At 38.8% G+C, this 27,420-nt stretch overlaps 1 protein-coding gene across 2 annotated transcripts in view; it reads left to right on the top strand.

Annotated features, from left to right (window-relative positions):
- The window catches only part of CEP128 (centrosomal protein 128), a 175,805-nt gene that overhangs the window by 136,578 nt on the left and 11,807 nt on the right, over positions 1 to 27,420 (top strand). The window contains exon 26 of one of the 2 annotated variants that reach the window (XR_014956074.1): positions 1,895 to 2,038. The gene's annotated coding sequence lies outside the window, so the exon portion shown is untranslated. Of the gene's footprint in view, positions 1 to 1,894; positions 25,505 to 27,420 lie in introns of those variants that run through there. The other variant, XM_085582238.1, reaches the window with a different exon arrangement.

Below are 27,420 nucleotides of genomic sequence, written 5' to 3'. Positions count from 1 at the left end.
TCCTTCTAAATAACTTTTTTTTTTACACTATACCTCATCTTTCCTCTCACAGAAGTGTGGTAGAAGAAAGCTATAGGCACAACAAAGGAATGAATACACTTTTGGTTTTGGACCAGTTTCATAATCTTTTGCAGTTTAATGAGTTACCTCTGCTGTAGGGGACCTCTGCAATAACTTTGCCAAAACTGCAACAGTTATAATGGACTCCAAATTAAGTAAATTTCAAAATTGGCACAGAAAGCATAGCTTTACATGTGTTCCTCCTAGGAATGGATCAGAGAAGGATTTTTTAGTTGCAGTTGGTTAGAATGTTGGCTAGGAAAACATTCACTGTCCATTAAGAATGAATAAACTTTTACTATGAAGTACCATGCCAAATTCAAGTCCAAAATGTGATCTTTTTCCTGCATTCTCTCTCTTAATCTAGATTTTTAGTTAATTCTTATTTCCAGTAGCTGTTTCCCTTGGAAAATATTGTGCTTGCAAAAGCTCTATTTATGTAAAGAGCTCTGATTTCAGCTATTATTTCTGATAGTTGACTATGATATAAAATTCTCAAAGTTAAACATACCATGTAGAACACAAGCACAGCATATATAATTTGAAAACAAGTCTTAAAAGATACAATTTATGGGAAATATTGAAACTGATATTTAATGGTAATATCATTGTGATTAACCCTTTGTGATGCCCTTTGGGATCCCTCTTAAAGGGATCTAAAGAGTGTAAGGACTTTTACTGCACATTGGCTCTTCTTTACTGACAAAACTGTTTTCTGTTCAGTTGATTTTTTTCTTAAGTGTCATTTTAATACTATTTCTTGGAGATCAGGTCCTTTTTTGCTTGTCATGTGAAGGCCTATACATCCTCTGCCTTGGCAACAACTGTTACAGAATCTGCCCTCTAGTTATGGCAAATTTCTGAATCTAGTTCTGGGAAGGTGGAGTGAGAGATTTCTTACCTGAATCAACAACGCTTTTCACCAGTATTGGCACAAGAAAGAGCAGCACAGTGGATGAGCACACTTCCTTTGTTACCCTTCCTGGACAAGGGCTGTCCATGTGCTTGCATAGTGCACAGTCCAGTAAAGCCCTAATTCCAAGACTTTTTGGCACTAAGGTGAATGGTTAATAGTAAATCTGCCATAGAGCATGACACAGACTTGGTAGTGAGAAAAACACTACCTACTACTACCCTAAAGGTCTCTTCAGTCTCAGGTTTGTATATGCTGCAGATTTAAGCTGAATTCAACTCTGAACCATGATGTCCAAGCAGGAATATTTCACCAGATCAAAAGATTGGTGAGTCACAAACAAGCCATGTGGAACTGAAGTTGGTGTATAGAAAAATAATTTTCTAAGGATGGGAAAGAATCCTGAGCAACTTTGAGGTATATGGAGAGATTTAAATTATAAATAAGGTAACTGCAAAAAACCTGTTTTCATTTTCTTGAGTTAAGAAGTTCATGTCTGCTAGGGTCTTCAAAATGTTTAATGATGGCCAAGAACACAGGGCGTCCTGTGCATCGTGATGAGATTTACAAGAAAATGGGATCTCAGTGCAGGTGCCAGCTGGAAACACCTGAAGAGCTCTGAAGAACTGTCATCACAAGTACCCTTAAAATGCAAGATGAACTCTTTGACTAGAGGCTTCTAGTAGTCTTTAGATTGGCTCTTCCTGGTGCTGTAAGAATTTGTTATAATAATTTTTGAAAGGAAGTTGTTTGAAAGCTGTTTCTCCTGTGAAAATGTTTGGTCACTTCCAAGGCTATGCAGTAGACAGCACAAATGGGTTGAAGGACTGGGGCCCCCCTTTCAGCAATACTTTGTGGACAGAAGAGGAGAAATATCTCACAGTCTGATTTTATCCTTTTTTTATCTTTCTTGTCCCTCAGGAATACCCTCATGTGCACAGAGAACCGAGTACAGAGCTCTAATAGGACACAAGTTAGTTTCAAGACATACAGTCATTGAAAATCTATATAAGGGAATACATTTTGACCTTTTTCATACCCATTTCCAAGACTTCATCTCTCCTGGTGAGCAGTGATGTTAATGTTCTTATGCTATTGTTAATGTTTCTTATGCTATTTTGTTGTTTTATTTTCAGGAGATGCTCTTATTTATAGTGTGAGTACTTATAGTTGAGCAGGAAAGAGGTAGCAGCCTCAGTGTGACACAGCTTTACTCTCACAGAGGCAGAAATGCTGAGTCTTGCTATTCAAAAGGCTGTAAAATGAAAATTGCTTAATGTAGAAGTAGCAGTGCTAGCAAACTTAGCTGTGCTTTTATTAATATATGTGCACCTCCTTTTGGCAGATATTACACTACATTTAAAAACTGCTGCAGATGCTTTTTGGGGGATCTAAGCGTGTCCAATGTGGGTGGTGGGTTTTTTTTAAACAGCAGCAGGAGATTTCAATCATGCTGCAGATTTCACTCTTGAAAGAATTCACAAAAGGTCCCATCCTTAGTCTGCTGAAAAGCTATAAAAGGATAGGCTAAAAAAAAGGATGGTCTGGTGTTGGGGAATACATAAAAGGATTTGGGGAATATATAAAAGGATTTCCATCTAGCAAGCAAACAAAGGTGCATCAGAATTAAAAGAAAATTCACATCTAAAGAAGAACTGGAAAAAAATCGTAGTTTTCATCTCTTTAAATTAGGTCTTGGATGAGAGCCTGAAAACTGAGTCTCTAGAAGGATTAGGAAGTAAGCATCTTCACTTTTCAGTCTATTACAAGATTATATCAAAGCTTGTGATGAGTTGTTAAGGTGATGAAATACCTAAAGCTCAAGGCACCAAACTTCTGCTGATGACTGTATTTGGTAGCTGTTAATCTAGCTTCTTATTGCAGATTTAGAAAAATGAAGTGCTCTGACTTAATCCTCTCTCCTTGGAACCAGAGGTTCAGAGATTTATATGGTTTACCTCTCTCAATAGCTCATTATCATCTTTCCATCTTCATGTGTCCACTTGTCTGTGACAAATACATGAATAAAGAATTAATGCTCTCTCTCCTCACCCACCCCACTCAGTATAGTTTTGCATCTTACTCAATAACAATTGTGAAATTTCAAACAATGATCCATCAAGTTCATTCTGAATGCCTGGGGCTTCACAGAAAGGCAGCAGCCATGTCACATCTCTGTGCCTGTAGTCCACAGTTCAGTATTGTGGCTTTGGAATACAGAAGTGGATTTCATGCCTGGTTTTTGGTGATCTTCTGAAATAATAATGCATAAATGTTATTAACCCTCTAGTAATGGGTAGAATTGTAGAAGCTGAATGCATGAGTGTTTTCTTCACAGACTTCACAGCAATCCATCTCAGATATTTTCCAATATGTACTTGAAAAAAACATATTGAAAAATTAGACATGCTATCTGTTGGGAAAAGTTTCTCCTTTGCACTCCCTTAGTATTTAATACACACTTTTCAGTAAGGATTTTTATAAATTACCATTTTCACAGAGAGAAAGGAGTAAAAGATACAGCAAGATGAGAGTAATTTTCACTTGGATTTCTTAATAGACACCTTAGGAAACTCACATTCCTCACAACAGCACAATACTGCTTCTATCCAATTCATGTCTGTGTGCCCCAAATATTTGGTAGGAAGAGGCAAAGATGGGCCACAACAAGGTCTTTTACACACTGGTAGCTGCAGTGACTGGGCAGAAGAGTGGGTAAGAGACAGGACATGATAAAATGACCCTCAATTTTCTATCGCTTTGAGAACTTATTCCATCAGGCACCCAATCTGAGCACCAGCCTTGTGACCTGTTCAGACTGCCTATGGAGGCTATTAGACCCTCTTGATCCCCTTTCACATGAAGGCTGTTCCAGTTTTATACCCCATCTTTAATATTTTTGTTTTTAGTTTATGTAAATCAGAATGCCTTCATTATTCATAGGTGCACTTCATCTGGTTCTAAATCCTAAAAATCTCATGATATGGTGTAACCCCATAGATACTGTTTGAGACAATTAATCACTAAATTCTTTCCCATTCTTGGTGAGACATGGAATTGCTAGCTTCTGAACAAGCTGACAAATCAGAACCACAGAATATCCTGATGTGGAAAGGACCCACAAAGATCATTGACTCCAACTCCTGGCCTGGCACAGAGCAGCCCCAAGACTCACACCATGCACCCAAGAGCATTGTCCAAATGCTTCTCAAGCTCTGTCAGGCTTGGTGCTGTGGCCACTTCCCTGGGGAGCTTCTTCCAGTGCCCAGCCACCCTCTGGGTGAAGAATCTTTTCCTCATATCCAACCTAAACCCTCCCTGACTCAGTTTTATGCCATTCTCTTGAGTTCTGTCACTGGCCACTACAGAGAAGAGATCAGTGCCTGCCCCTCCACTTCCCCTCATGAGAAGCTGTAAGACTGCAATGAGGTCTCCTCTCAGTCTTGCCTTCTTCACACTGAACAAGAGGATAGAAGGGAAATATCTTTCAACTGTGTTGAATTTCTTGAATTCTGTTCCCTTAATGCATTTTTTAAAAAATTCAAAGCAGTACATGATTGAGAATCAATGCACCTTAATGATCTTAATGGTACTAGAGCTACATGTTGGAAAGATTTCCTGGAAATTTCTGTCCCTCAGATATTTTCTCTCTCTGCCAGTTTGCCAAATCAGCCACAACATAAAAAGAATGACTAAAGATGATGCTGTTTTCCTTTTAGCTTCTTATGGGGCCATATGATTGAGCAAGAGTTGCACTACAGATAAATGGTGCTAATACACATTTAGAAATGTGCATGAGTAGCTCAAACTGAATCAGCATATTTAGCACTTTCTGTGACTCTCCTGATTTTCTATTGCTTATAGGAAAGCCGTGTGGGAGAAAAGAAAGCTGGTGAGAGAATCATAATAACATTTGTTTTAATGTAGAATGTAACACTTGTTTAATGTAGAAGCAGTGACAATAGCATAGTTTTATGCAACTGCTTCATCTTCATATTTTCCTTTGACACCTTTGTTCCTTTCTTCACATTGTCCTCTCCCAAAAACCACACTCTTTTTTTGAATATAGTTAAGTATATTTTTTTCTCTCTTTCAATTATTTTATTAATTATATTTAAGAAAATTGTTCATATCACACATTCTCTGTAGGCTTCTCCTTTATGTTTCCAGCCAGATGTGAGATGAAATTAGCCTTCATGGGTTGTAAAGCACTTCTAGAGCTAAATTTGTGGGGCTAGGAAGGAGTGTGGTATTTATGCAATGTAAACAAGCAATAGAAGTCATCAAGGCAGAAAGGATGATTGGGAAGTTGGACACATGTCTAAACTGGCAGCCTAGGAGATCATTTAGGGTAAGAGTGAAGTATGCAACAGCTGCTGGTTGTGGCAAAGGAGGCTTGGATGCATATAGCTTATAGCCTCTGTGAGGGGTGCACTCAAAACTACCTTAGATCTAGTCAGAGACAAAAAATCTAGTACAAAAGAAGTATAGTTACATTGTCATTACAATTTTATCATGAGCTCTCTTCTCAGATATGAGGCTGATTTTTATTTTTTTTTTAGATCAGGCTACTTGACCTACCTCTTCCCTCTGCTACTTTTCCATGAAGGAGGTGGTAGCTTATGTTCTTCTTGCTTTAAGAATGCTTTGAAGCTAACAGTAGTGAGGCAAAAAAATGCTAGTGATAATTTCAGTAGAGATGTGTTGAACTGTGGTAAAAGAGAAAATATTTTCAAAGTATCTGAAGAAATGGACCACCCAGTTCTCACATGGTGTGAACTGGAAAGGCTCCAGTTTGTGTCAGTGGATCTGCCTAATCTGAACATCTGCTGACAGTCCAGCTCACTCTTTATGAAGACCATTTCATAAATGGATGGAAAAGTAACACACAAGATCTCTGCCTCACCATAAGCTCTCCCTGAGAGAAGCACACAGTGCTCCAGGCAACAAACAGGATGCTGAAATCAGAAAAAAATGGCACAATCAGAGCTCTGGCATCTGAGAAGCTGTACTTTTATGGAATTTTCAGCTGGTTTGTAATAGTGTTTCAGGACTGGCACACTAACAGGTTTAAATGTGTTTTAATCCGTTTATGTAATTTAAGCACCTCTGGGAGTGGTGTGAGCATTCATTAAATTATTTGTTATGGTGGGAGTTCTATCATATTGAGCCAGATGCTGTTTTCCATGAGATATGCTATTGTGTCTAGTCCAAAATAAGCTGAATACTCCATCAAATTCGATTAGGCTATAAAATAGGTCTCTGCTATGTATTAAAATGCACCAGAGCACATCCTTGGGTCTTCTAAGCACCTGAAAAGTAACTTTATCAGCCATGCTACAGCTGACAGTTTTTCCCCTTCCTTTGATATTATTTTTGACTTTTTCTACATCATTACCCATCCTACAGACAAATGTTCCTAACAGCTGATTTAGTTGAGAAGCAGAAATAGAGTGGTGTGAAATGGCGTCTCCTTCATTGCTGTGCATCAAAGAATATTATCCAAATTAGGACAAATTTGATTTTTTAGGGAGCAAAGAAAAATTGTTCAAGTCTGTGTTTGGTATTATTTATTCTCCCTCCATTTTGTGAATTAATACACTCGTGAGCAACACAGCCCTGCATAGTTTGCAAGCAAAGATCCAGTTCTGTGTTTCTTCCATGCCCAGGTTGACCTTGATCTGAAAGGGAGTTTGGAATTTTCTAGGACTATGAAAGCAAACCATCATATAAGGCATATGCTCTCTTGGCATGGGTTGTAACTGAGGTAAGACAAGACCAGAAATTTCATATGTGTAAATAATGTACACTAGTGTAGTAAAATTTATATTCACTTTCTTTCTGAAACATTTTCTCTAACAGTTTGACTTCATTTATTTATAGTTGAAAGTATCAGCAACTACTGGATAGGCCTGAGCTATATTTTCTGTCTTAAATTCTCTGTTAGCTCCCAAAGAAGGATAGTTGTATCTGTTTGAAGAGCACCAAGTGCTGCTCCTTTGTGACTTTGTGCTCTGTATTCCGTGCTGGAACCAGTTCAAATTTACTCTCTTGAACAGACTGTTTAGATTGAGGCCAGTATCCAAAGTCTCTATTATAACCCATTCTCCAGTGTAGCCTGGAGAATCTTTTGCTTCTCCATCTTCCAGGACCAGCCTGGCATTCTGCTTCCTGCCATTCTGCCCAGGTTCTGTATCACCTCTTATGGTCTCTGGGCAGATGGAACCTCATCTGTCACACTCTGCCCACCCCGTCTGAGACACTGATATCTTTGTCTCCTACTTCTTGAAGGTTCTGGATCCTGTTCACATGCCTACTTCTGCTTCACATAGTCCCTACACTTTCATTTGTTTAGACAGTAAAATATACAAAAGACAGTGTGCCAAATCTGAAATCATAAAACAGAATAACTGCTAAATAATGTACCCTACAAGAGCTATATGTAGGTTTCTGTAGGTGTCAACAGCTGCAAAATGTGTTGGATTTGAGTCCTGTAAATCTTTCCTTGAGAGAAACATTTATGGTTTGAGCAAAAGCCAGGGATATATATATTTTTTATGAGTTAAATAAATAGAAGCATAAGTTCTTCTGTCATATTTTGAAGATTACTCTTCTCGACTTGCAAACATTCAGGCATCTTTTGAAATAAACATAAAATATTTTTATGGAGTGTGGAGGAAAACAAAAACCCACAAGAAAGATGATAACCATGTATATCATCTGTGTGATAAACTGAAAACTAACAAATAGTTTCACTGTAAATTTGGCCAGCTTCAGGGTTCTCAGCTGCAACTATCTGAAATGAAGATGAAAACTTTCACAGAGCAACCCTGAGCCTCTCAAAATCCACTTGTAAACCCAAATAAGTTTAAAAGTGAAGGCCACTGGGATGTGTTTTCCTGCACCACTCTTCCTCTGCCATGCAGCCAGGCCTCGTTTGATGAGGAGCTCCACAGTCCAGCCCTGGCACCGGGGGCTCTCACTGACCAAGAAGTTTGGCTCTGGGCTGTCATCCTCTGCATGGCCATGGTGGAATCAGGTCTGGCCACTGTGGTTCTGTTAGGTTCAACTTCTAATTAATTTGGTACTATCTGCTCAGTGTGTGCTGCTCATCTAATCTAAGACCACTTCTGAGTAGCTTCCAAGTGGAGAACATGGAGGAACCCACCCCTGGAAGGAGCCCAAGCTCCCTGGCACAGTGTCAGACCCACAGAGATAAAGAAAGCATGAGCTCTGCCATCCCTCTTGGACCTGTTTTCCAGTCTCAGGCTGCTGAATGTAAAAACAGGAGCACATGCTTAGTTCCGTGCCTGTTTCATGTAGTTGCTGTGTCTTTTCATTGGCTGTAGCAACACCAGCACTCTCCTTCCAGTTATACTACTGGAATGCAGACAAATGTAAAATGCGCAGAAAATATGGTTCATAGAACATATGGCTGACCTCACATAAGACTTCACCAGATCCCTAGATGTAGTGACTACATCCATGAGACAATTCTTCTCCTAAAACATTTAAAAATGAAAAAAATCCATCCTGCTGGTGAAGTGATAGGGTCCGATGTCACCCTATGAATGACAGTCACATTGCCTGTGAATGCCAATTTAAGCAGTGTCCATCTAAGGTAACTACTTTTATTGAATACATTCTTGTGCAGCCAACACACACAGAATTTAAATAAAAATTTTGATATGCACGTGGATTTTTATCACATGCATCTGGAGCCAGTCAAACATATCCCTAATGAAATGCATCAGGGCAAGGACAAGTTTTAATAATACACAGAAATTTTAAGAAATGTCTTTGATGGAAAGCAAATTTTTCAACCAGGACATGCCATAAGCATTAGTTTTGAAGAAAGGTGGCACATGTTTTAGTAAGCCATTTTAAATGGGTTCTTCAGCTCTGAATTAAATAGTATCAACAGTGCTAGCAGATTTAAAAAAGGTGGAAGGAAAGGATGTTTCTGAAATGTCCAACTCATTTAGGACTAAGAACAGTTAATGAGCTTCTGAAATGGGAGGACTTGTACCAATTAATTTCTCAGAATAGCTGGAGTATATTATCCCAGTTCTTTTCTCCCTGGTGTAGAACAAAATGTCATCATTACCCTGTTTGGGAGCAAGACCAACCCATTATTTACCACCTTATGGTAGCCAAGATGATGTAGTATCTTGAGTTCCTTGTGTTTACTTTGAGATTGCACATGGAAAGTTGTAGGGTTCATTTCTGTTTTGCTACTGTTTCTTAGGTTTGTACTAAAATACAAACAATCAAAATGTAGCCATTGAGATTTTTTTTTTTTAATTTAAAGGCAGATAATTCATTGTAGATACTTTTGTCTCACCTAAAAGAAGAAATGTTATTTTGGCTCTCCTTTACTGCTTTGATGCTGAAAACCATCCTGATTTATAAACAATGTTTTACTATTAACAATTTAATCAAATGCAAATTATTCCATTGTCATGTCAGAAAGAGTAGTTATATATTCCTGGCTGAAGTATTTCTTGCCCCATGTATTGGGTTCCTTAGATAACTTTGATGAAATGTGGTTTTACTGATGTAAGGGGAAGCAATAATAGGACTATGAAGAGCGTTTAAGGGCCTCAGAGTAAATCTTGTTTTCTTGACGTGTGTTTTATTCTATTAGTCCTTCTCACAGTGAATTTCATGGTAGTTACCATCCCAGTTTGATTTCTCCTGAACAGAAATTCTCTGAAGCTAAAAAGCTATGGCGTGGTAGAAGTTGAAGTAGATTCATCTTTCTTTGCCAGAACTTCCTTGGTCTCTTCCATATGTTTAGATGTTGTATGAAGCACAATGATATCACTGTTTATTGTATCTTTGGAGTTCCTGTCTTGAGATATCTTGAAATAATGCATTTTTTTGGGAAAAGTTGAATTGCCATTCCCTTATAACTTCAGGCAATGTAAATATGCCTTTTGAAAAACACCCAAATAATGGCACTCACATCTGCAGATAAGACAGGTAATAGACTAAATCAGAAGAAACCAATTATAAATACTCCTCTGCTACTCAGGAAAAATTTTTCCAGTCATAGTTTTGTAAGTTTAATTTATGTTGTTACAAAAACCCTGTCTAAAAGAAAAAATCCATTATTACATACAATTATACAGAATAGGATTGTAGTGTAAGAGCCCTAATGCAAATTCTGGTGTGTGGCTGAATAGTAGAACAGGCAAAAAGTTGCTCTGCAAATGATATATGCCATTACAGAGCTTGAAGGGAAAAACAGTAATGCTTTGCTAAAGGATGTGCGTGATAAGAAAATATTTTTATGAAGAAAATATCAAACATATTTGTGGACTTTATAATTCAAGTTTTAGTGACTGAACAGGAAAGTATAAATTACCTGAGACAAACACAGTTCTCATGTAGAACACAAATGGGGTCATTTAGGAGTTCTTCTAACCTCAAAACTACTTCCAGCATAGGAGGAACAGCTCAAATGGACCAAAACAGTCATGGATGGTGAAGTCTGAATGGCAGACACACCTGCTGATATTTTTCTACCTGCCAATTTTTTATAACCTTATAAGCAATCAGCAGGTGGGGCAAACACCACAATTTCTAATTTTACCACCCACAGCAAAGACATTGCTCTGTAGGAAGCTGTGAGAGGTAAGAAGCTCTGAGATTTCTGGTGAGCTTGGACTGAAAAACAAAACTAGAGCCTCAGTTTCTTGTGGTCTTGTGGTAACCAATGTTTCCACAGCACTTTTGTGAGCAGGAGTGTTGGCACAGTGGGGTTCAGCACTTTCTGCTGACCTGAAAAGACTCAGTGCTTTCAGTTCTGTGCAGTATGCTCATGGATCAGAAGTCCTTAGCTTATGCTTGGTGCAACTAAGCAGGTGCAAAGTTTAAGCTTCATTGTTAGTAAAATGAGGGCTGATGTGATTTGAATTTGCTAGCTGCAGGAAGATACACTTTGTGGAGATATATAGAAAAAAAGCAATGTGGATGTGAACAGCCTCAGAACCATACCATGCCCCCAACTCACACACTCTGCATATCTCTCTGGATCCCTTTCAATATGAAAAGGTCCAGTAGACCTCTAGGATATTCTGTTTTGGATGCTTGTTTTAAGAGGATGGAAGAGGAAAAATGCAATGGAAAGTTGGATTGGCATCACAGTCTTGGTCATGCTAATGGCAAAGAGCCCTAAGATTTAAATAATTTAGGATATTGCCTTTAATTGGTTCTGGTTACATAATCTTCTGTTAATCCCTTTCCTCCCACTGTTTCTCTGAGGGAATGTGCTCTAATGAGTAAATGTTCTGTCCATTTTATTAAAAATGGAGTGCTAGCCATAAAGAGAGTTCCCATAAAATCACCACACAGAAGTGGGTTAAGTGACAAATACTGGGACCAAGAGCCCCAATGGCTGGAGTCATGTCATTATCAGAGAGTTTAAGTTTCTGTCTTTTGTTTGGGGAAAAAAAAAAGAGTTTCAAAACTACTGTGTAGTTGAGGAAAACAGTTTTTGAAAACACAAACATGCCTGAGAGTTATGTAGTGTATCATAATAGAAAACCAATTCCAAATTAATTGTCTAAGTCAAGGCAACAGTGCTCTTAATTTCAAAAAGTTCCTCACAGTGCTTTGCAAGCACACATTGCACCCTCCTCCTACCCTTACCCTCAACACAACCCCACACACATCCAGAAAAAAAAGAAATCTCATAATTTAACTGAGGTTCTTCAGTTTTGGCCACCTATAGGTGTTGACCCAGAGGTTAGGGCCAAAGTCCTCAAATTCTGTTCTGTTCTGTGGACACAAGAAGTAGCCAAAATTTTATTCCTGACCAAATGTTCTTCCCAGGCATGTTTTGTGCACTGAAAGTCAGGCAGGCACGTGCAGTTGTCCCTGCTTAGCCCAGGCAAATTAGGCTGCCTGCAGAAATCACTCGCAGGTGAACTGTCCTTTCACACTTCAGTTTTAGAGCATTGGCTTTGCATGGGCTATGAGTGAAAAAAAATCTCAGCCAGCAGTTTTGCAGCAACTGAATCTAAGGTGCTTACTTTTTTTGTTAGGGACTTGCTGCTTTTAGGATATTTTGTCTTTATTTAGTCTCCTTTTGCAAAAGCAAGCCTTGTCAACAATTCACTGTAAAGACAAATGAGAGTTGACTAAATGACTACATTGGATTGTCATTGATGGCTCTTATGAGCTAAAGACAACAAAATAGAAGGATTTTCCAAAAGTATCTGTTGCTTTATGTCATAACCTTTTGACTTCACTTAAGGGTTCATCTATGGGAAGAGACTGATTAGTAAGAAAGGGGAAATTACAGTACATAATTGTGGGATGAGGGAAATGATAGGAATATCCTATTTGTCATTCTGGGGAGGGTTGAGGACTGGGAAACTGACTTTTGTCATTACACCTCACTAGAACAGAAGACCACGATGGCCTGGGGTGTACAGTGACCCTTTGCCAGTATGGTTCAGTAAGAAGAAAACAGAGCCTTTGTCTATGGCTGTCTAGGACACAAGCTGCCCCTTTCAGCTGTGCTGGGCACTCATGGTGAACAGGTCTCTTTTCTTCCTGCCATGGTTTAGGGACAGTAGTATTTCCCCTGAAATCACTCCAGGCTACACAATTCTCTCCTTCCACCCTTCCCCTCACCCCTGTCTGTGGCAGAATGGAGAGGAGAATTGGAGCCATAAAAAATAAAGATCATGGGTTGACATAACAACAATTTACTGGAAACAGCAGTAAGATAAGAAAATGAACAGTAAGAGAGACAAAACAGAGGGGTCAAGAGAAGAAACATTATTGTGCATCTTGAAAACTCCCAACAGCAGACATCACCCGTCTGCTCCCTCTGCCACACCAGTCCCACAGCTCCCTCCTGCTCAGAAATGCTGGTACCCAGCATTTCCCTCTGGTTTGGAGCCAGCGTTGCCCCACTGCTCCCTGTGCCATGCTGACTCCCTGGAAGGAAGGAACTCCTTCTCCTCTCAAGAGGCTCCTTTCCCCCTGCCCCTATGTGCACGTGCATTTTTGTGATTATATAGCATACTTGACAGTTTGCTGAGGAGATTGAAGAGTTACACACCTGTAGAGAATTTTAGGGTACCTATTTTTATCCAGGCACCTCTGCCTTCTCTGCAAACACTGCACACAGTAGATTATTGTTAGGTGAACTTCCAGCATGAATAATAATTTCAGCAGCTTTCATCAAGCTGTAGACACTGAATCTGCTTAATTGCTTATAAGGGTCTTTAAGATCTTTCTGCAGTTTCTCCCTATGCCTTTTGGGATATGTCCTTTATGATCCTTAATTTCAGCCTTCTGGCAAATATATTATATGTATTTTATATATGGAAGCAAATATGCTTTTAAATCACTCATCTACATTTCCTCATGTGCAAATAGCCCTGACAAGGGCTATGGAGGCACAGGTGGCTTTGTGTTGTTTCACCTTCAGAACAGAAGGTTTATTCTTTTTAACATTTCATCATGTGAACATTGTGCTCTAATACTGATTTTTGAAAATTGGATCAAACATCTGAATATGAAACTTGGAAATCTAAGCTGGCATCCAAGTTCCTGTAAACATGACTCTCAATTTTGCTTTGCATGGCTTAAAAATTTGAATCCACTTATTTGCCAGTGAAGTGTGATTCTGATTTAAGTTTTCTATTCTTCTGATGTATAGGTCAGGAAGGCTTTTACTTTGGAACATACCCTTGCGAGAAGACAAAATGAATTCTGTTCCCCAGCATCACCTGTGGTTAGAAATCAGTGTGTCAGGTCCTGCACACTGCAGTGATTTTCATTTGGAAAGGAGTTTCTGGAGGTGACCATGTAAATTGAGTGGTAGTGCTGCTCCAAAGCAGTGCCATGTCCCTTTGCCAGGGATAAGCAAATGTTTTCCTCTCGCTCAGACTTTCTGTAGTAGAATTCTGTGCAAATATAGTGAAAGAATGAATGTTCAGTGGCACAGAACACAGCTTTGATATTGATTTGCGTTACTGTTGCATAACATTTAGGGACTCTGTAAGGAGCAGGGTCAAATCAATCTACATGTGTTTAAATACTCAGAAATAAAGCAATGGAAAAATTTTGGGAAAAGCCAATCAGAACTTACCAGTAAATGATGTTTATTAAGCACTGAACCAGACCAAACCCGCCCTGTCTTTAACAAAGCCATGATTTTAAGAGCTTTTTCAGTTCTGGAACAATAACAACAGACAATGAGTATTGAAATTAGTGGAAAGTCAAGGCACTGTACACATCAAAATATGCTGTGCAGAATTTGATTTTCACTTAGTAAAATTAATAATGGGGATCAATAAAAACCTACGTGCTCATGGCTTTTCAATGTAAAAATATATGTAATCCCAGCATATATATAAATGTGGAGGTTTTAGAAATAATACATTCATATCATGTTGAATTTACACATGGCAGTATGAGGCACAGAGAACATAAATGCCTATATCACCTAGAAATTAATGAGCAAAGTGAGCTACCATCAACCTGTCTTTGTTCCCCATCCAAGGGAGTGAGGAACAGACACTGTGGTCAGCAGGCAGATAGTGTGACATGAGGCCCTCCTGCTTTGCCACTCTATAAGACTTTTATTGCTACATAACTGTCTCACCACGAAAGCTGTGGCCTCTTTATTCCAGCTAAAAGTGCTCTCTGTCACCCAAAGAGACAACCTCCTTACACATACTTGGTTTCTGAGGCTAGGTTTGCATGTGGAAATAGATTCTAGTGTGACAGATACTTAAATTTATGTATGTGCTGACAATATATATCTGTTATGCACATCTAGATTAATACATTAACTGGGGGGATAGGGACAATTGTAAAGATTGTCTGGTTGAGATTCACACTGGAATTAAGACCCCAATATAGGTTCTGTTTCTGTATCTAAATGCCCTCAATATTGAACTAGACCCGTATGTAAATAGAGTTCTCCATACAATTTTTACTTGATTCTTGTATATTCTTTTTGTGGCTATTTTAATTAGATGGTTTTTAATCATGCCTACTGGCACATGAAAAAGTAAGTTTTCTGACATAAAGAAAGTATTTCTTAAATAGCTGAAGTTATGCTCTTTTAAAATCAGCCTTGAGTCTGAAAAAAGCTGTTTTGTGAGGTTTGCAGAGATTCCTGCCAAAATGCCATGAGACCATTACTTCACATTTACTTCCAGATTTATCTGGAACCCAGAAGTGCAGGCACAAAACAGAAGAGCTGGAAGAAGCAAGAGTTCATCAACTGTTTCTGAACTTTCTAAATGAATTGTTTCTGGTTCAGTCTGAGGAAAAGAGAAAACTCTGGGTGGTGAGAAAGTTGACTTTATTTCCCAACACTTTTCTGTTCTAAAGTAAATCCTCTTCATATTCAACATCACTTTGATTAATTAGAAGATAATTATCCATTTGCTGACTAAACAATAGTTTCTTCTGTTGAAACTAAGCAATAGTATCTTCTTGCTCATCATCTTTCATGTATTGGCAGCAGATCTTAAGTACATACTGAGAAGGTTTGGTCCCTCTGGGAATGCATGCATGTGGAGGAAAAAAAGGCTCTCATTTGAGAAGGGTGGTTATAATGCTGCACACATTACTTCAGGTATGTGCAAGTCAAATAGCCACTGACCTGAAGCAGCCATGGTTCAGACAGCCCAGCATGGTTTCCTGCCTGCTGTGACCTGGCATAGCCTAGGACAGCGCGAGGTTTCTCGATGCATGGCTGGCTGCCACTGCTTCCCTAGGAGTGGAAACTTGAAGGCTGGTGATAAAAGGAGAGAAACTTTGCCATTCAGAGTTAGCTTTCTGAAATCAAGGTAGGTTCATGATTTAAAATTAGTGCTTGCAGGTAGTGGCCATCTTTCCCTCCCTTCCACAGCTAAGTGGGGAGCACTTTCCTAAGCTGAGGTCCAGATCTCAACATTTTTCTAATTGCTGGGCAAAGACCAGCCCTACTGTGGTTCCAGTGCAATGAAGACACCAAGATGCCACAGAAGCGATGTCTGGTTTTGCTTGCCTCTTTTGAACCTTCTCTCAGCTTTATTCAGGGACATCTATTATAAGAAAATTGATTTGTGTAAGATAAAATACTTACTAATTTCTGGAAGGAGAGCAAGTTTAGACAGACCTTCATGTTTTTTTCCCTATGTAAATTAACTTTTTGTAAGTAGCACGGAAGTAGACATCTTAAGGAACTCAAGCTCTTTATTTTGGTGAAGGAGAATACAATAGCCTGTCTGCTTTATAAGCAGCCTAACACTCCTAAAATTAAGTTTTTGGTGTATGCCCAAATATACTACAAAGAAAACATTTCCTGTAGTATTTTGGTACTCCTGTTTGGCTCCAACTGAGACTGAGAAATATAGAAGCCATTTCAGACATGAATAATTGTAATAGTTTGCATTTGTAAAGTGATCCAGATACTAACAATAATGGACTACAGTTGGAGTGTGAGCATGGTAAAATGGCTCTGTTACAAGGACAGTTCTTTAAATGAAGTGGTGAAAGGGAGACATTAATTACATTAGGTCTGGTATACTTTGACTAGAGGTGTAGTAGCCTATGAAACTGAAAAGGCTCTTAATTCAACCACTGAAATGAATTAGCAGGGAGAAAAAGGAATGTGTGGTAATTTAAAAATAAAACTAAGAGATTTTTATTGCCTAGAACTTAGACTTGTTTGGAACTGCAGAAAACAAGGGATGGGTGGGTACATCCTTTTTCATTTTACATGCAAAAATAGAGACAAAGACAAATAATTTAAACAGGTTCCTTTAAGTCATACAGTGACTTCCTCTTGACATATTAAGTAATCCTACAGTTCTTAGACATATTTCACCTTCAACTACAGAATGGTCTAAGGGTTCCTAAGGAAGAAAACATCACACTTCTGTCACATATAAAGACGAAGGGAGCAGGGGAAGCTTAGAGTTGGTTGGCATGATTTACTACATTTGGAAAATAAATATAGGCCTAAATGTTCATGAAGGACCATGAATAGATGCTTTCCCTTTCACTGAGGAGCCTTAGCAGTATTTCCAGTATCCTGGTCCATATGTATTCTTGGCCTATACACTCAGACACAATACGTGTCAGTTTGCTGTGTGAAACTCACTAACTTAGTGGTTGCTGCCCATTCAAAACACATGGTTATCAGACTGGGGTTACCCCATCAATAGTGTCAGACTCCCCACATACTTCTATGAAAGCAAGTGGGAATTCTATTTCCAGTAAATTCAATTCCATAAACACCTATTAAAGACAACCAGAGTTGAACACTATTCCTTGCTAAAGAATATACACAGATATAGTTTGTGCTTTAACAATTCTTTCAGGGTCATAAAGGAAAGTATAAGTTAGTGCTGACTTTTTAAACAGTAGTATTAGCCTTTTATCCCAGGAAAACCAAGCAACAAATCACATTTATGCAATACTCATAAATCAGTAAAACACAAATCTGAGCTGGACAACTTTTACATGGCATCAATCACAAACTGTGAAATACCCAATAAAATTTCACAACATACCTGTGGAACAAGTTTTGCAATGTGCAAATAACACAGATTCCCCACTACCAGGAAGAAAAAAAAAGGTCTTTCAACACATACAATACAAATTCTACAGCATACATGAAAAACAAGTTCCACTGTATGTATGGGGGTTTGAAGAATAAATATAGTATCTTAATAGTCACTAAACCTGAAGTGACCCATTCTCTCATGTTGAGTTACTACTTGGTTTTGTGGTCTTTAATTGCCTCAGGGCTTTATTATGAAGATGAATTAATGTGAAAACTAGTCTTTTAAATGAATTGTTATATTTCTGACTTGAAATGCCATGATCAGTCTAGAACCTGCCTGGTATTGGCCACAAAAATTGGTCTCTAACAGATTCATAAAGCTTCTGAAAAGTACAAATGCAAACAGAATGGAATATAACCATCTGAAATGTAGAAATGCTTGTGCTCGTTTTTAACTGTATAAAGTAAACAGATTAAAGAAGCTGCAGCAGAGGGAGAAGGAGGGCAGACAGGCAAGCAGCAGTGTGGTATTAGAAGGTCTTTCCTTCTAGGAGACCAGTAAAACAGCACTAGTGCAATGGATGAGAGAGAAAGTTAGGAGTAAACATCCCTAAAATTCAGTGACCTAGAAAAAAACATTTAAAAATATCAAAGCTATTAGTAATAACCACAATTTTATAATACTGTCTAAAGAACAGAAGGTGCATAAATGAATTGACACTGCTAGTATCAGTCTGTGAGTTAATTACCACTGCCCTTGAATTTGAAAGATGCATCTCTTCTTCATCTGTGTCCTGGTCCATCCAGGACAGGGTTAATTTTTTGCAGTAACCAGGACAGGCATGGCTTGGACCCTGAGGTTGTTCTGTACAACCTCAGACCATGTGCAGGGGGTGGTTGGGAAGGAGTCCCTTCCACTCAGGAAGCATGGTGGAGAAGCTGGGTATTGCCAGTTTCCATCTAGTGAGTATTTGCACGTTAATTTTTTGTCTCTCTTGTACACTCTGTTGTTAATGTTGTTGCTGTGACTGATCATTTTTGTATCTCATTGATGCTTCCAGTCAATTGCTCTCAAGTCAGACTGTGATCTTTTATCTTTTGTGTCTCCAGTTCTCCTCTCCAGCCCACCACAGGGGCAGGAGGAAGGGGAGGTGGAGAATGAACAGCAGTGCATGGTTTGTAGTGCCTCACTGGGAACTCTAAATTGGAGAATACCATTCCTAAACCACAACAGTTAGTTATTCCTTTTCAAATTATTTCAAAGTATTTGGCCTTGCAGCTATGGAGGCACATGAATATTGCTGAAGACATAGAGTATCTGGTCACAAAATGTGAAAAAGTTCAGCTTGAAGAAAGGACACGTATATTTCTTTGATTTTAACTAAAGCAAAAATGTGTGATGAAAAAGAAGACCAGAAAGACAAGGAAAGGCAGGTCATAGAGAGAGAAAAGAAAATTACAGGAATGCAGATTTGGAGAAAGCAGTTAAGACTTATCACTTCCAGATAATCACCTGGGGAAGTGTTACAGCATGAACTTGATTTTTGCGTAAGAACAGGTGTAGAGCAGAGTAAAATCCAGTTCTCTGCATCTGTGAGACGGGGAATTTATATTTTTCTATCTCAAGCAGTTTCCTTGTGACAAAATATTTGGCCACATATTGTGTCATGGTGGAATGCACAAGCCCCTCCTGGTGAGCAGTAGTGTACTTTAGGCTATAGCAGCTCAGTACCTCAGTAATATTGCCAGTGAACTGATGTGCTACTGTCACTGTTGATTAGGTACTGTTGAAATGAAGACAATACTCTTGTGCCTACTAGAAATCCTCAAAACCAGGCCAGAGAAAAGAAATCCCTATTATTTATGAAACCTGCAGCTTCCCTTTGGAAAAAGGTGCGAATTCATTTTTGTTCTTTTCAGATTTCTGTGAGAGCTAGTCCAACTAAATCCAAGAACCAATGGAAAGTTACTGTGTATTTATATATTTTGGTTTTGGTGCTGCTTAATAACAAAGTAATTTGAGAAACTTGTAGAGAAAGAATTCTTTTCATGTGCAAGTAGGAATCAGAACCTTGTACCTTATTCCTGCCTCATCTTTCAGGTTTCCTTTCTGACCTGCAAGTATACTCTCCGATGTATTTCTTTCTTCCACTCAACAAAGGAGACTCATGTTGAAAGTAGGGCACCTGCTTAAGTGTTTAGTTGGATTAGGGTTCTTCAGAGGATTTCCTAATCTCTGGAAAAAAATAATTAATTGTTGAAGTATTGGGCCTTCAAGGCCTAGACTTCCAAGAAATTCAGCTCTGAATCCTGGGCTGGGCTGGCTGAATTGCTTTATGATGGCCAGACTTAGGACTGTGCAGGATAGTGGCTTCTGATGCAGACAAAAATAGGAGGGGGTGAGCGCTGAGTGAGTAAAATGAGATTTAGAAACTAAGAAAACCCAATCAACCAACCAACCAAAACAAAAAAAAATCAAACAAAACAAACAAACAACCCCCAAAAAACCAAAACCACAACAACAACAAAACAAAATAAACAACACTCCCCCCCAAAAAAAACCCCAAAACCAACCCAGTGGAAGAGAATGCATACTCCAGTTACAGTTTAAAACTTTTTTGGGATATAGTAATCAAAGAGAAGATATTGTTTGCTTCTGTCTTTGTATTTAACTTTGTCAGACTAACTTTCAAGATGAGAAAAATCAAAAGTATGTGATGACACTAGATTTTGACATGTTGCAGTTGTCTGTGAAGCCTTGACCATGTTTGTGATGGTAATAGCTTCCCAAATGTGCTGTGTCTTGTAAGGTAAATCACAAAGTTAACTTCAGCTAAGTAAAGTTTGGAGGAAAAGTACCTGATATGGTTAATTGGCAAATGCCCATTATTTTGCCCATCTGAAAAGCATTCATGTTCAGTGTGATGTTTTCTTTAATCTGATTAGAAGACTTGAATACTATCAAATGTTCCCATACTTGCCCTATGTGCTCGAAGACCGTTATGCATTTCTAATACATTGCATAAAAACTAAAATTCCTTTCCTGCTGGTTTGCAAATACTTGGGTTAATTTTAGCCAGTAGTTGCATTTCTCATAACCTAGTCCCTCAAAGTGTCTTCTTTTCAGAGTTTGCCAAAGGGCTCATTTAGAAATGCTACTTCTTACAACTCTCACCTCACTTTGTTGTGACTAAGCCCTCCTAAAATGCTCTCTGTTCCACAGGACATTCCTTCTGCAGCTGTCACACACTGCTGTGTGTGCTTGCTCTGTGTTTACTGAACTGCCACACACTCACAAAGGAGTCTCAATGTTCTTTCAAGGGAGAGTTTCTATTCTGTCCTGTGTATTTTTTCCTTGGTTGCTAAAGTCTTATGGTACTCTACAATGACAGAAAAGCTGATAATCTTGAGTAGAAGAGATCAGCCTGCCTGAATGCTGATATAAACTGAAATGATGGTATGAAATATGTCAATAAATCATCTTTCAGTGCATTTCAAACACCTTTTTTTGCTGATGTGGTAAGCACATTTGCTGAGACTGGTCAGACCTGGGATAACATGAGTTTTTCTAAGAACTGATGTTTCCCTGGTATGTACAAGTGCTTTGTAAGTTTAACCTGTTATATCCTACTTCACCTCTAACCCCTTTTCCCCTCAACTCACTACCTTTTAAATGCCTCCTAGCACTGTATGAAAATACAGAGCTCTGAAATTTCAGCCAAGGGGAGAATCTGCCAATATTTTTTACCTGGAAAAAAATGCTTTTCAAAAAGAAATGATAAGGAATAGTCTTAGTTGTAACCTAGAATTGCACAAATTAATTGGCTGCTCTGAAGCATAGTTATTTGACATAACATGTTGCTTTGGAAGCTGTTTCCAGGTACAGCATGGAGCAAATCAATTTCATTCCTGTTTCTGGGAGTTCCCTGTCCTTGCCATGGAATTGCAATCAGCAGGCAGAATGCCGTGGTCAGTGGCATAATTGGGCCTGGTCCCAGAAATAATGGGAATTCAGCCAAAGCCTCTGAGGGAAAGAGAAAGGACTCTGTAAACAGTTGTAATTGGGTCTGACTGAAAAAAATCATTAATGGTGCTGTGTCTTTTAAACTTCTAAAGCTGCTCTTATACTCTAATTCTATCCCTAAATGTCTGCATTTTGGGCCAGTTGTTATCCCGATGACTACAAGGAAGACATAGTTCCCTTCAATTCTATATTCAAGAGACATGTTGGATCCTTGCTTTCTTCCTGTACTTTTTTATCCTCTGCCTCCAGTATGAGAGGCACAAATACTGCCAGAAGTTTCTACTGCCCAGTGGGGCAGCTGCCCCTGCACAAGAGGAGTACCATTGCAGCTCCTCACTCCTACCACTACCCATGGAGATTGTGGTTGGATGTGACTGCTGATAAGCTAGTCCCCATGTGCTACCTGCACATTCTGAAAACACCTGAAATGTTCTCTGCAGAACAGAAATGACAGGGAGAACTGCAGAGGAAGGCAAGGTACCTCCCAAAAATTAATCAAAATATCTCCCTTGTGAAAGAAAAAACTGGGAGACAGGAAGAACAGTTGGATGGGTGGGAAAACAGCTAACTGCTGGGAATAAAACTACAGCTTTGGTGTCTTTTTTGGTAAGAGAGGAAAATATTGTTTTTTTTATATCCATATGCTTTAAAGAAATTCTCAATGTATGAGGGAAAAGAATAAACAAGGCTCATAGATTTTCATGTGAGAAATTTCTTGTGCAAGAAAGTGAAATACAGTGCTTGGAGCAAGGATGGTGCTATCCCATTATATAGCTGAGCCTGTGTGCACCACTGGACAGGTGGCCCACTTGTATCTTGGCATTTCTATGGTACTTTCATAGGGAAGTGATGTTTACCATGTTTTTATCTTTTTGTCCCAGTGGAGACAGGGAAAAGTCTTTCCTGAGAACTCTTTTTTTTTGTCTGTAAGAAATGACTGAGTCAGGTGAGGCCTACAGTGGCAGAGAATGAAAAAAAGGCATGAAGGATGACCTGTGTGCCTGAAAACTTGGCTGCTAGTTAATCTGATAAAATATATTGACTTTGTCTACAGACTTTGTTCTAGATAGAAATAAACAAGAGTCATAGTCTAAAATCTAATATCAAGACAGAGTTTTGTTCACATGAAAAACTGTCAGAACTGAAGTGCAGGAACCAGAGTGCAGCAACCAGAGTGCAGCCCTACCCCGTCTGTTTTGGCTCACAGTCAGTAGTGAAGGCACTCCAGAAAGGGGCTTTAATGGTATTATTTAACTAAAAAACTTGTGTTAGACTTGGTGTGTAATATGTCTAATGATCTGGAAAATATATGTTGGATATTCTCCCTGTGGTAACAGACCTAGACACAGAAAGGCAGCCATATTTTTCAAAAATCAAGATTTTTGCTCAGTTTTCACACAATCTGTACACATTAAAACTGCCACTGCTTTCTAACTATTGAAGAAAAGCAAAATTAGTGGAGCTGGGGAATTACTGAAAGGCTATAGTAGCTCTGAAGCCAGACCCACTCATATTAAGGTGGAAAAATGCAGTGGAAGCAATGCAACTCAAGAATTATTTTCTGTATAACTTCAATTTGAGTTCTCATCCCAAATTCAGTGATGGACTTGTCTAAATTTTTACTTATCTCCCTGGCTTCATTACACATCATCTGGATGTTTAAGAGTGCTTAGAAATCTTTACGTTGCCTGTGAGGCGAGAGAAGTATTCTTGTTTTCCTTTTGTTTTAAGGAGGAAAAGAAAGCTGTGAATTGCCAAAGGGCATGCAAATATCTGTGCCAGAGCCAGGAAACAGGTGCATGTTTTCAGTGTACCAGCCCAATGCCTGCAACGACAGATTATTTTTTCCCATCTGTGTCTATGTATGCACATACATAAATAGGTAGTTGTGTAGTGTAATTATTTCCTACTATGTGTTTACTCCATGGGCATTTGCAATAAGTTCTGTGACATTGGAGCAGGCTTTGGTCAAACACACACCAAATTCACATCCTGGAAGACTCTTTCAGTGATGTAATATGTACAGAAAAGTGACTCTAATATCTTGTATCTTGGCCCTGATTCAGGGTCAAGAGGATATTTCCAACAGTTACTTTTTTCAACAAAGAGTGCTCTGAAAGCCCAGGCTCTGTGAACTGAGCAAGTGCTCAGAGCACACACTTCTATAAGAAGCTTGCTTGCCTACTAAGCAATTCTCAGCAATGTCTTTGGCTGCAAGCTATTGTTATTTGTTTGTACTGTGGCAGTGCCCAGAGGCTGCAGTCATGGATCAGGGCCCCATTGTGCTAGGTATTCTAAAGACACAACAAAAAGGTCTTTGTCTTACTCTTAAGGCAAATCTGAGGTGAGTCTGGGAAAAGAACTTTCCCAAATCCAAAGTTCTAGGGCCAACTTGTAAGCAGTTTACTGCTCTCCACACTTTGGGTTTATTCTTGGTTTTCTCATTGCATTATTTATTCAACACAGATAATAAATGAGCTCTGAAAAAACAATGGGAAATGCAGAAATTTGTTGTAGTTACTTATATTTCCAACTGAACTTTTAAATAAATTGCCATCCAGTGACAGACAGAGATGCCTTGAGGACTTAGTTGCCATCTTTGGCTCTCTTTAAATATTTTGTTGTGGTGACTAAAGTGACTGAAGACAGAAGTCTGAGGCAGAAATAATACTTGAGAAAACCCAACCTTATTCAGTTTGTATTTTTGATGTGTGAATATCATTTGCTTCATGCATATGGCATTGCTGGGGGCATACACACAACAACAGGATTTTTGCACCTCAGGCATTCAACAGCTGCTGGCACTTGAATTCACATTCCTTTCTGTATCACATCACATCAGTTTAGTTGCTGTAGATACTCTTGTGATGCCAAAAACAAAGGATTAGGACTTACTGTAGCCCTTCCTCTCCTAGAAAAAAAGGTTCTGTTTCTGAATGTCCTATCTGCACTACAGGCAAGGGGAGCACTGAGGGTCACTGAGGAGGGATGGGGCTGGAGCTCCGTAAACACTCCCACCCTACATCACTTGGCAGTGATGTCCTTGTCTCCACAAAAGGCTTTGGGTTAATGGAATTGGGAATGAAACTTGTACTGAAGTTACTAAAGTGCAAATGCCTCCAAAGTCATGTCAGACCCACCTCAGCACTTTGGCTTTTTATCTTTTCTGGATGTCCTTTTTATACCTCTAGTCTCAAACTAAGAATGAGAATAAACTTTTCTAGGTTTTGGAGATACCGCTAGTGGTGTATGGGATGATTGAACCCACAATAACAGGAAAAGAGTCTGGAAAGTCCCTTGAAGCAGCTCTTCACTTGTTGAGGAATCACTGTGTAATGCAAGAAGATGGTCTGAGGCCATAGTTTATTTTTCTGGCCGTCAAAAGCAGCTCTGAGTCTATTTCAAAATCCACATTTAGCTAGCAAAAAGAAAAAAATGTAATGTTTCTGGCAAAACAAAGTTGTGTTAAACCTCAGAATAATTCAGCATTTAACACACATAATTCTTGCCTGTTTTCATCTATATGCTGAAACACCTTAAAAACCCTATTTTGTATTATTTTTCTTCATATTCTTATGTTCAAAATAAAAGTTAAATGAATACATCTAGCCACTGCTGGTGGGCTTCTTTCATTAGCCTTCTCTGCCATGGATTTAAGAACTGAGAGAACAAACATTTATCAGCTGGAATGAAGACTTTTTTTTGGTTTCCGTTTCTGTCTTCTGAGATGCATTCCAGGCTTTCAAAGAAGCCACAATAAAGCTCTAATTTTCTATTTATATGCTCAAACATTATTTTCATTCATATATCTATAACCAGATAAACATTCTGAAAATTCACATTGCAGTATAATCACTTTGTTCTTCTTTTGAGATACTGACTCATAATTAAATAGATGCAGCTGAAAGACAAAAATGTGACATTGGGACTGTACAGTTGCAGTAAGGAGGGAAAAAAGATAAACAGAAGTCCTAAGGTCAGCCAAGCAGACTGGAGTAGGAACTCAAAAATCATGTTAATGCATCCAAAAATACCCTTTACCAACCATGTACACTACAGCCAGTGTTTTATACTTTAGCTTTAAAATGGGGATAATTACTTAGAAGCTTTTGTGAGAATATCTATTAGTGGCTGTAAAAAAAAAAGTCTGACAATAGGGTAATATGCAGGTATCAAGAGAAACAAGAAGATTAATTAGCATCTCACTAGAGACTGATATTCTTCTTAGAGCAATAGACTGAGTTACTGAAAGTAGCCAAAATTCAATCCCTTGCTGTTTATGTAATGAGCTAATTCACAGTTGGTATTTGTTGTGAATTGCACAGTAAAAGAATTTACTTTAAAAATGCCTTTTTGTTGAGTCTTGAATGTGTTGTCCAAAATGTCTCATTTTTAACAAACTTTCAGAGAATTTGAGCCTGACCTGGATTCTGAACCTGGCCAGCTTTAACACTGCCAGGCAGCATCTGCAGCTCTGGGTTAGGCAGCTGCAGGAGCATTTCCAGGGTAGGGCTGCACACTCCAGGTCTGAAGCCTGACTGGGCTTCACCACCCTGCTGGAAGGGGTCTCAGGCTCCTACTGTGAAGCCAAGATTTACAGCATTGGAAGTCTGGAAAGGCTTTTTGGATCTACTGGGCAGGCCTCTGCCACCACTAAAGCACAAGCTGTATGTAGAGTCTCCCCTGTTCCAGGGCACAGTCCTTTCATGGCTTATTGTGGAGCTAGGAGAGCAGACAGGAAAAAAAGTGTTAGATTTCTTTTTTTATAAGTTCATGCCTTAAAGCAAGCCATTTCTTTCTAGGGGACAAAATGTTTCCTTAAATCAAAACATTATATTTCTTAAAAAACCTGTTAATGCTGCTGAAATGACAAAGAATTTGGATTGCAATGGAAAGAATAATGATCGCAATAATTGCTTTTAAGGTGTCAGAAATGTACATGGGCATATCAAAACAAAGCAGTCTACTTAAAGCTGGTCACATGTAGCAAGAAACAATAGTGTCTAAAATATTGTAACAATCTAAATGTCTTTGTTTAAAAATAGGTTTTACCCATGGATTTTAAAATAATTTAAAACAATTACAAATTGGGTCATAAGAAAATACAATTGTATGATTTTATTTTTAGTCACTTTTCTTTAGGAATAGTATAGCCAAAATCCCAGAGTTCTTAAAAATGTTTCTATTAAGCTTCAAGCTTTCATTTGTTCATGGGAAAATTTTCCATGTCTAACCTCAATTTTATTAGAAAGGAAAATTTCTATAACTTGACTCAGTCCCTGTTTCATGCTGCGCTGCAGAGGAAAACAGCTGTTTTTTCAGACATCTTTCAAGCAAGGTGAGGTGTGTTTCCATGTAAATCTTGCACATACAGTGTAGCCACTTTTACAAAAAAAGGTATTGTGAAATAATTACATCCTTGAAATATGTCGTAGGGAGTTTGGAAATTATCTTAGCCAGACTGAAGGTGGATTCTTAAAATAACTTGTAGTGCTTTTGGCTTCTGTAGCATTTTTGATGTGGAAGATCTGCTAAGAGTATGGAATCATGGAACAACTGGGATTGGAAGGGACATTTACAGGTCACCTAATCCAACTGCCTCTGAAATTAACCCCATCCAACCTGACCTTGATTCCAGGAATGGGGCATCCGCAATTTCTCTGGGCAACCTGCTCCAGGGTTTCACCACTCTCGTTAAAAAAAATCATCCTTATATCTAGTCTCAATTTACCATCTTTTAGTTTAAAACCCTGCTGCAACAGGCCTTACCAGAAAGCTGTCCTCATCTTTCTTATAAACCCCCTTTAGGTACTGAAAGACTGCAGTAAGACCTTCCCAAACCCCAGCTCTTCCAGCCCATCCTCCCAAGGGGGGTACACCATTTTTGTGGCC

This window comes from Lonchura striata, chromosome 5 (genome assembly GCF_050655825.1).
Source record: "Lonchura striata isolate lonStrDom1 chromosome 5, ASM5065582v1, whole genome shotgun sequence".
NCBI classification, from domain to species: Eukaryota; Metazoa; Chordata; class Aves; order Passeriformes; family Estrildidae; genus Lonchura; species Lonchura striata.
Note: the sequence above shows the minus strand (reverse complement) of the source record. Positions and strands in the feature narration are given on the sequence as shown.